The sequence below is a fragment of the Artemia sp. Qi Xiang Cuo genome, chromosome 19 (assembly GCF_049724085.1).
Source record: "Artemia sp. Qi Xiang Cuo chromosome 19, ASM4972408v1, whole genome shotgun sequence".
Taxonomy (NCBI): Eukaryota; Metazoa; Arthropoda; class Branchiopoda; order Anostraca; family Artemiidae; genus Artemia; species Artemia sp. Qi Xiang Cuo.
Window position 1 is genome coordinate 30,174,942 of NC_142812.1, and position 8,857 is coordinate 30,183,798.

The following is an 8,857-nucleotide window of genomic DNA, read 5'->3' on the forward strand; positions in this document are numbered from 1 at the left end:
AAAAGAAGTCTTTTTAGTATATTTGCTTTTCTATAACATTTTTTTATTGTGTTTGATATGTGGAGGTGGAAATTAAGTTTTTGGTCAAGCATGAGACCTAGGTAATTAATATTATTATCTTCTGGAATAGTTGTTTTATTTAGAGTTAGTTTTGCATTAACATTGTTTCGCTTCCTGTGAAATTGGATTATTTTTGACTTGGTGGGTGCAATGGGTAAATCTGAATGTTGAGAGAATTTTTCAAACTGGAAAAGTGACTTTTGCAGATTTGACTGTGCTATCTGAAAGGTGTTGCCAGATGACCATAGCACCAGATCATCAGCATATTATAGATTCGTGTGGGGTAGGTTCATGTCCCAAAGATATAGGACAAATAGGAGGCAACTGAGGACTGCTCCCTGAGGTAGGCCTTTAGATATTCTCTTTTGGGGTGAAGAGGCTGAACCAACACAAACAATGAAACTTTGCACTTCTATGAAGGATTTAATAAAGGATACTAGCTTGGGAGGTACTCCAAGGTTTGCAAGTTTATTTAAAAGGATTTGGTGGTTCACATTGTCATATGCTCCTTCAAAATCAAGGAAAGCTGCCACTAGGATATTATTTTTTGAGAAAGATTTATTTATTGCATTTGTTAGCAAAATGAAAGCATCTGTTGAGGAGTGGTATTTCCTGAATCCAGTTTGAGTGTGTGGGATCATGTTATTTTTCTCAACAAACCAGAGGAGTCTGTGATAAATCATTTTCTCCATTATTTTCCCCATCACAGGTGTAATCATTATGGGCCTATAAGACTCAGGGTTATCTTTTGGTTTATTTTTCTTTAGGATTTGTAGGAGGGACGAACATTTCCATATATTGGGGAACATAGAAGATTCCCAAGCGTGATTATAACTATTTAGCAGTTATTGTTTGTATGAAGGTGTGAGATTCTTTATCCATGTAGGGTGTATATTGTCATAGCTGCTGCTAGTTTTGGACCTAATATGATGTATTGCATTATTCAATTCCTGGATTGAAAATGGATTAGTTATGTACTCGGATCCTGGGCATGGTTGGTAACTAGGGTTCATAGGAATTGTGGACAGATTGCTTTGATTGTTCGATGTTAGCTTATTAACAAAAAGAGTTGCAAATAGGTTAGCCTTTTCATTATCATTGTCATAATGGGTATTATTATGTATAAGCTCATACAGGAGTGGGTTGGGGGAAGTTTTTTTCCCACAGATGTGGCTTATAACTTTATGTATAATTGGCTCATGCGTTTCTCGGGAGAGCTTATTTGCAAAATTATTCCAGTAATTATATTTAGCATCTATTATAGTCCTTTTTAGATTAGATTCTGCTTTTAATTTTTTTAAATATTTAGTAGGTGTTGGTTTTTTTATGAATTCTGTCCTACCTGCCTTTTTTATCTTCCATTTATTTAGGCACTCATTTGTCCACCATGCTTTAGGAATTTGTTTAGGGAATGTTTTCTTAGGTGTTGTCCTGGGGATAGTATGATTAGCTGTATTTATTAGTAAAGATGTCAAGGCTTCAGCATGTGTGTCAACTGTTGTGTTATAAATGCATGAACTTTGGGTGAAACTTGTAATTTCTTCATTTAGCTTATTTTGGAAAATAGACGAATTTGCTTTAGTGTTGATATATTTGGAAGTATGAGAAGAAGTTTCAGCAGGTTCATTTAGGGAGCAAACTATAGCAAAGTGGTCTGTACACAGACTATCAATTTTATTTATGTAAATTTTGTTCAAAAAATTTAAAGACACAATTTGTAGGTCAATTGTGGAGAATTTGGCACTTTTGGGGTTAAAATATGTAATTAGGTTTGGAGGGGTAGCAACAGCTAATTCATTATTATTTGAAATCATATGCTCAATAAATTTACCAGCTTTATTTGCTGGTTTATTCCCCCACAAAAGGCTGTGGGCATTGAAATCACCACAAATAATGATGTTTTTTAACATATTAGAATTATTTATATAATTAAAGAAATCCTTGGCATCTGAAGTTTGGCCATTAGGGTTATAAAAGCTTATTATGTAGGTTTTTAAATTATTCAGCCAAACACTTATACCAATTACATCAACATCATTTTCAAAATCTGGAAAATTGATGCCACAAAATTTTATATTATTATTAACTAATAAAGCTACACCACCTCCTTTTCTCTCTGAAGATCTATCCTTTCTCAGGATAGTGTATCCCAGAGACTTAATTTGTTGATTTAGGGTTAAATGAGTATCCTGGAGGCAAGCAATATTAATGGAATTATTATTCATACCTGATATTAGTGCATTTAGCTTATTTTCTGTGAGTGATCTTACATTCCATTGGAGTATTGATAAATGTTGTGTTGTTGATTAATTCTTCATATGACTGCGTGTCAATGTTCAGCTTTGTTAAAAGTAAAGCAATATCTTTTTTTGATTGAATGAGCATATCATCTGGGATGTAGATTTTTGCCAATTCTGCAATAATTTTTATTTTCTGTAGTTGATGTAAGTTCATGGCCTGAACTGCGTTAGAGTTTAGAATGAATAAGCATATATTTGGGGATTGCATTTTTGGTAGTGCATCCTGTTTGTTGGTTAAGGGATTGATTCCAGGTAGTGTTTCTGGTTTGTTTCTTCTTGGGAGGGAGGGCCAGGCTGGCCTCATCTCCCTGGAAAACAAGGCTTGCTGGCTTGGTGATTCCTTCTGATAGGGATTTGAGCTAGGGGGCTTAGAAGATATTGTTTTATATGGGGTGCTTGAAGCATTTGGAGCATTTGACTTGGGGGTTTTGGTTCGTTTCATTACAGGCTTTATTTGGTATTGTTGGGCAGCATTTGCTTCCATTGCTGCAAAGGGGTATGGAATGGCCTTCTCTGTTGATATTTGGAGTGTTAGGGCTCTTTTCTTTTATGCAGGGCATAATGATTTATTTGTAGATTCATGTGGACCTTTGCAATTGATGCATGTAGGCTGGGTGTTTTTGCAAGTTGTCAGCTCTTTAGGATGGAAAGATTTACAATTACTACACTCTTGGAGAATTTCATTGCATTTGTTTGTCGTGTGTCCCAGTTTGAAACACTTCTGACACTGAATAGGCTTAGGTTTGTATTCCTTGTGTGGTTTGATTTGCCCAAATAGGAATAATTTTTCTGGGATATCAATTTTATCCTTTAGTGTGAATAAGAAGGATCTACTAATTTTTAGGCCAGTAGAGTTAGGTTTTCCAAGTTGGGTAACATCCTCAACTGGGATTGTGTTTCCAGCCCTATCTGAGAGGCCTTCTTTTAACTCCTGAGTAGATATCTCTGGGGGAACATTGTAAACTACAATTTTTGTTGGTGATTGTTTTGGGTTCCAATTAGATGCAATAATTGGGATATTCAGAAGGGATTTAAGGTTAATTATTGTATCTGCTGATTTTTGATCTTCTACAGCTATAAGCAGAGATCCATCACGGTTAATGTTAAGAGAGAACATTGATTTTAGCAATTTAAAAATTGCAACTCTTATTGCTGTGATCATTTTTATTTCAAAGGGGGTAGTGGGAGTAATTTTAATGTAAATTCGTAAGTTTTTGTAGGGAGGATCTTGGGCAGGGAGAGGGGAAATGCTTTTAATTGGTGAGATTTTTTTCCTTTTTTTAGAGCTTCTAGAGAGGACATCTTGAAACCCATTATCATCATTTATGGTTGCATTAGGACCTACAGTTATCATTGTCCTATTCTCCGAATCGGAGCCATCATTAGAACTTTCAGATAATGTGCTTGACCAGCCAGGATGGGTATCTTTCACTATGGAATTTGATTTGGGATCTGGGGGGACGTTTTTTTTTGGAGGACATCTGAACATTGCCTATTGGAAAAATCTTTAAACAAAAATATAAAAATAAAAAAAGAAGCGAAAATAGATGATATCAAACGCTCTTCACTATACTATTGGAAGGATAAAAACCACAGTATAGCACTGAGGATGATTTGAGCAGAATATGTTTGGTACAACTACTGGTTAGAAGCGATAATAATCAAGAAAATATATTTTGATTTTCTTGTAAGGTTGCTGTTGTTGTTGTGTGAAGTGTAACCTATCTGAAGTGTAAGCTATCTTCTTTTAAGAATTCTTCTCCAACTGTACTCAAAACGAACTGAACTCAACTGAACTCAAAACGAAAAGTGAAACGAAAACGAAAAGAAACGAAAAGCTTCCATTTTACTAGATGTTGGCAAAAATGTGCGCGTGTCGCGGCGAAAGTCGCGACACGCGCATTGGCGTGAAAAAGCCAGTAAATACTTTTGTCATCAAAATGAAAACAAAACTAAAAAGTAGCTCGTGCGAATTTTTTTTTCTACTTGTGCGACATCTTAATATGATTTCTTTTGGTCATTCGGCTTATTTGCCTTCAAATATGTAGGAAATGTGTTCCTAGTTATTCATTAGGTCAAAACAGTTTCTTCCAGCCTCCTAATTTTCGACAGGCTCGGCCTTACTCAATAGTTTAACCAATTTTTCTGAAAATTTTTATTTTAAGTATATACTTACAACTAGGCTTCACAAAAATTTCTGGTACACAAAAAAAAACAACGACCACAAAAAATGAAATTCAAAGTAAAAAACAAATAATAATAAAGTCCGATTGGACAGACCAAATTTGACTTTTTCAAAGCTTAACCGCCGGTCCTGTATCTTCTTCTGTTTTCCAAGGACCGGGTTCGTTGGAATTCATCTTATATTTTCTGCATCTATCAATCGAAGTGAGTGGAATCTCCCACTCTAAAACGCATCTTGTGTCTCTGAGGCAGAGTTCCTTGGACTGCGTGAGACGAGAGCTACAATTGTGTCGATACTTAATCGGTTTCGCCCAGTCGTCTTGATAATATTTAAATTGGAAAACTGCCGCTCTGCACCGGCTGAAGCATGGGGCAAAGCAAAGAGGGTAAACATAAACTTGGGGAGCACTCTGAACATGGCTTTCCCGCTACCATCTTCAGTTTGGTAAGCCTCTTCCAGAATGTAGGAGGACACTCTAAAATTGATTCTGATACTAATTCTGAAACAAATTCACTTCGGATTTACATTTTCTTGTACTCACTATTAAGGTCCTCCAGCATCTTCATCCTCTCCCCTTCCGTTCTGCAGTCTCTAACAGCAACATGTTTAAACCTCTGCAGAAGAGGGAAAAGTGACATAGTTTCGTGGCTCATAGCTTTCAGTGGATCCAGAAGTTCTAAAGATGTAAGAACAAGGTCATCCATTCTTATTCTAGTAAGGATCTGCTTAGCAAGTTCAATAAGATAAGCTAGACAGGCTGTTTGAATAGATTGCCTCCAGTGACGTAAATCTTCCACTGACATGCTTTAAAGGTGCAACTCGGTATTCATCCCAAGTTTAATATTTTCAAGCTTCAAAAAATTTTCAGGACTGCTCACGGTTAGGGAAGTAAAATTACCTTTGAGCTTCTCAGGATAAAGAAAACATTGCACAGTTGATAATTAAAGCTTGCGGATATATCTCAAAAAGCCATGCATCCTTTTTCTGCATGATTAGAACTCATGGTTGAATTTGTTGATCTTTCCCAGTATATACAAGAGGCAGTACGAGTAGGCCATATTCACGCCTATATCCATCGCACTTAGCAGCTTTTTGGCTTTATCTCTTGTAGAGCGTTCCGACGATGTTAGGGACAAGTCTGTCAGATACAAATGTAAGGCTGGCCACTGTTCAAGTAATCTGTTAATTCTGGCTTCAAGCGACAACCAGCGCGTGCCGCTTATTTGCAGAAGTCAGTGGTTGGCAGTTTCACAACACTCCTGGGAAACCTTCAGTTCCAACTGTCTCTTAGGGCTTGCGCTTATGAAGTTGATGAGTTCCTTCACGAAAGTTTGACTTCAGCAGGTAAGTGCTTCACTGCGGCCGAAGTACACAATGCAGCAGTATGGCAAGTGCAACCAAAGACAAACAGCTGCCGATTTTCACGCAGCAGCTGGGCAGCGAGGCCGTTTTCGCGCCCCATATAGACCGATGCGTTATCAAGACCAAGTCCAGTCATATTTTCTAATGGAACGTCAACTTTCTTAAAGTACTTCGTCAGAAGATTCTTTTGCCCACTTGCAGTTGCGTCGTCCACGTCTAGTAGTACCAGGAATTCTTCCCTCACGGTATTCTCACTGTCTACATACTTCACAATAACAACTAGGGACTTTGTATCTGACCTATGTGTGCTTTCGTCGGCGATTATTGAAAAAAAGTTCTTCTGAAGAACAGATGCTAAAGTGTCCTCACCATGAAATCCTATAACATTTTTAATAATGCCAGTTAATTTAGTTCACTTCATTTCAACATGCTTGGCTGTAGCTGAATCCCCAAAACACTTTTTCAAAACGGGAACGAGAGTATCAATTTTTGACAAAGAAATATCTTCAGCTGCAACCCATGCTGCAAGGCGTAATTCAGCAGCTGACACCATTTTATCATTCTTCTCTTTTTCCTGCCTTTGCTCGTTTCTGACTGCTCCCTCAACTGTCGGTTGTCCCAACGCAGCTTTTACGTTCTTCTTATGAAGCTCACTAGTTGCGTGAATTTTCTTGACAGTCAAACTTTCCGTCAGCTTTCACTGACAGTATCTGCAATAGGCCTTTTTGCTTCCGTCTGGCGATTGAATAAGGAAAGGTTTCAGCACTGAATCAGTCAATCACTCTGGTCGAAACTTCTGTGCATAGTGCATCTTCTTAGACTTGTGACCAACAGCTTCGCAAGAGTCGCCAATGGTAAGGACTTATTCCATTAATAATAGAATTGCCAATGATAAGGACCTATTCGACATTAGAAGAAAGCTTCTAAACCTCCAGGATAAAGTCAACCAGATTTATTTCCAACATGTTCCAAGCCATAAAGGCATCAAATATAATGATACTGCTGATATATTGGTAGCCAAGACCTCTTTGTTAAACCAAAGCCCTCTCTTGACCTTAATTCATATGATATTATTAGAAAAAGATCTAACGTTAATCACAGCAAATTGACTCTATCTCTTTTTCATTTTAGACTACACACAGTGCTATATTGCCGTCTGAAATCATGTGCCATTCTTCTCAATAGTATGTTATTTAATTGGAAGCTACATCACACACCTCTATGCCGGGTCTGCTTTGCAATTGATGAAACAATCCAGCATGTCGTATTTGATTGTCAGCCATTGACTTTGGAGACTATCATAGGCAGCGCAAGAACGATATGGGCACAATGTATTATTATTTTTTCCTCCATACCCGGGCACTTTGTATCAAAGGGGTTGTCGTAGAAACTTCAAAAAGGGCGCATTCCATTAGAAATCGGAGTGGCTATTTCCCTTTTTAATAGTCGAAAGTGATTTGAGGTCAACTAGCCCTCCCACGCCCATTGTTCCCCCAAACACATCCAATCAAAATTTTGGGATAGCCATTTTGTTCAGCGTATTTGATTTCCGGATAGAAACTATGTTTTTGAGGAGGAAACTCCCCAAAACCCTCGGGGCAAGGGTTTTAACTTATGCCCTGAGGGCATATAAGAACAATGTTAGTACAATATATCCTTTATTATTTTTTTCCTTTAGAGCAGGGCACTTCGTATCGAAGAAGTTGTCGAAACTTCAAAAAGGGCTCATTCAATTGAAATTGGAGTGGATTGTGCCCTTTTTAATAGCCGAAAGTGATTGGGGGGCAACTAGCCCCCGACCCCACGCCGATTATTCCCCCAAACACATCCACACAAAATTTTGAGATAGCCATTTTTTCAGCGTAGTTGATTTTCAGATAGAAAATATATTTTTGAGGAGGACACTCCCCCACAACCAACGGGGCTAGCGTTTTAAGTTATGCCCTGGAGGCATATAAGTTTTTTACAGAAGGCATTGTAGAAACTTCAAAAAAGGCTCATTTGATTGGACATTCAAAGGGCTAGTGCCATTTTTAATAGTCGAAAGTGATTGGAGGGCCACTAGCCCCCCCCCGTGCCCATCATTTCTCCAAACATATCCAATCAAAATTTTGAGATATCCATTTTGTTCAGCGTATTTGATCAAGGAGGCACACTTGTGCCTCTATAAAGAGGCGACCCACCACAATGTTAAGCGATTTCAGGTCCTAGAGGTCGCAGAGAGACGGCGGTAATCGCATTTTGTAGCCCAAGCTCAAACTAAGAAACTTGCAAAATTTCATCCTCCTCCGACTTTATCTTCATGGGGTAAACTGGGCCGGAAGTTTGGACCCTCCCACCACAGCCCCCCTTTAACGTTGTCCGATTGGGCTGAAATTTAGATGTTAAGCTTCCCTAGGGCCCGGGAGCTAATCCTCGAAATTTTAGCTCAATCCGATCACTCCTTCCCTGTTTTCAAAAAACCAAATATAGCCACTTAAAATTCATCATCATTTCTTTTTTTTCTTAGCCACGCCTACAGGCCACAGTTGGCAACAGATCCGGTTGAATGAGGACTCAGTCGAAGCAGAATTCGACCTGTTAAGGCCTTTTGATATTTTCAGACCGAAAAAATTATCCCCCTAATTTACATTTACGAAAAACCTTAGTTTTTTTCAAATAATACAGATAAACAGGTTAGACATGATTTGTTATGAAAATATCTGCTCGTAAATTTTCATAACAAAGCATGTCTAACCTGTTTATGTATAATATTTGAAAAAAACTACGTTTTCTAAAGAGTTAAAGAGGCTGAGTTACAAGGTCGAACCTTAAAACGTACAGGGATTAGGAGTCACAGTTGAGGGGCTGCCGCCCCCAAACCCCGCTTTCGCAGCCTTTAAATAAAATAAAAAAATTTGAACTGAAAGTAAGGAGCGACATTAAATCTTAAAACGAACAGAAATTATTC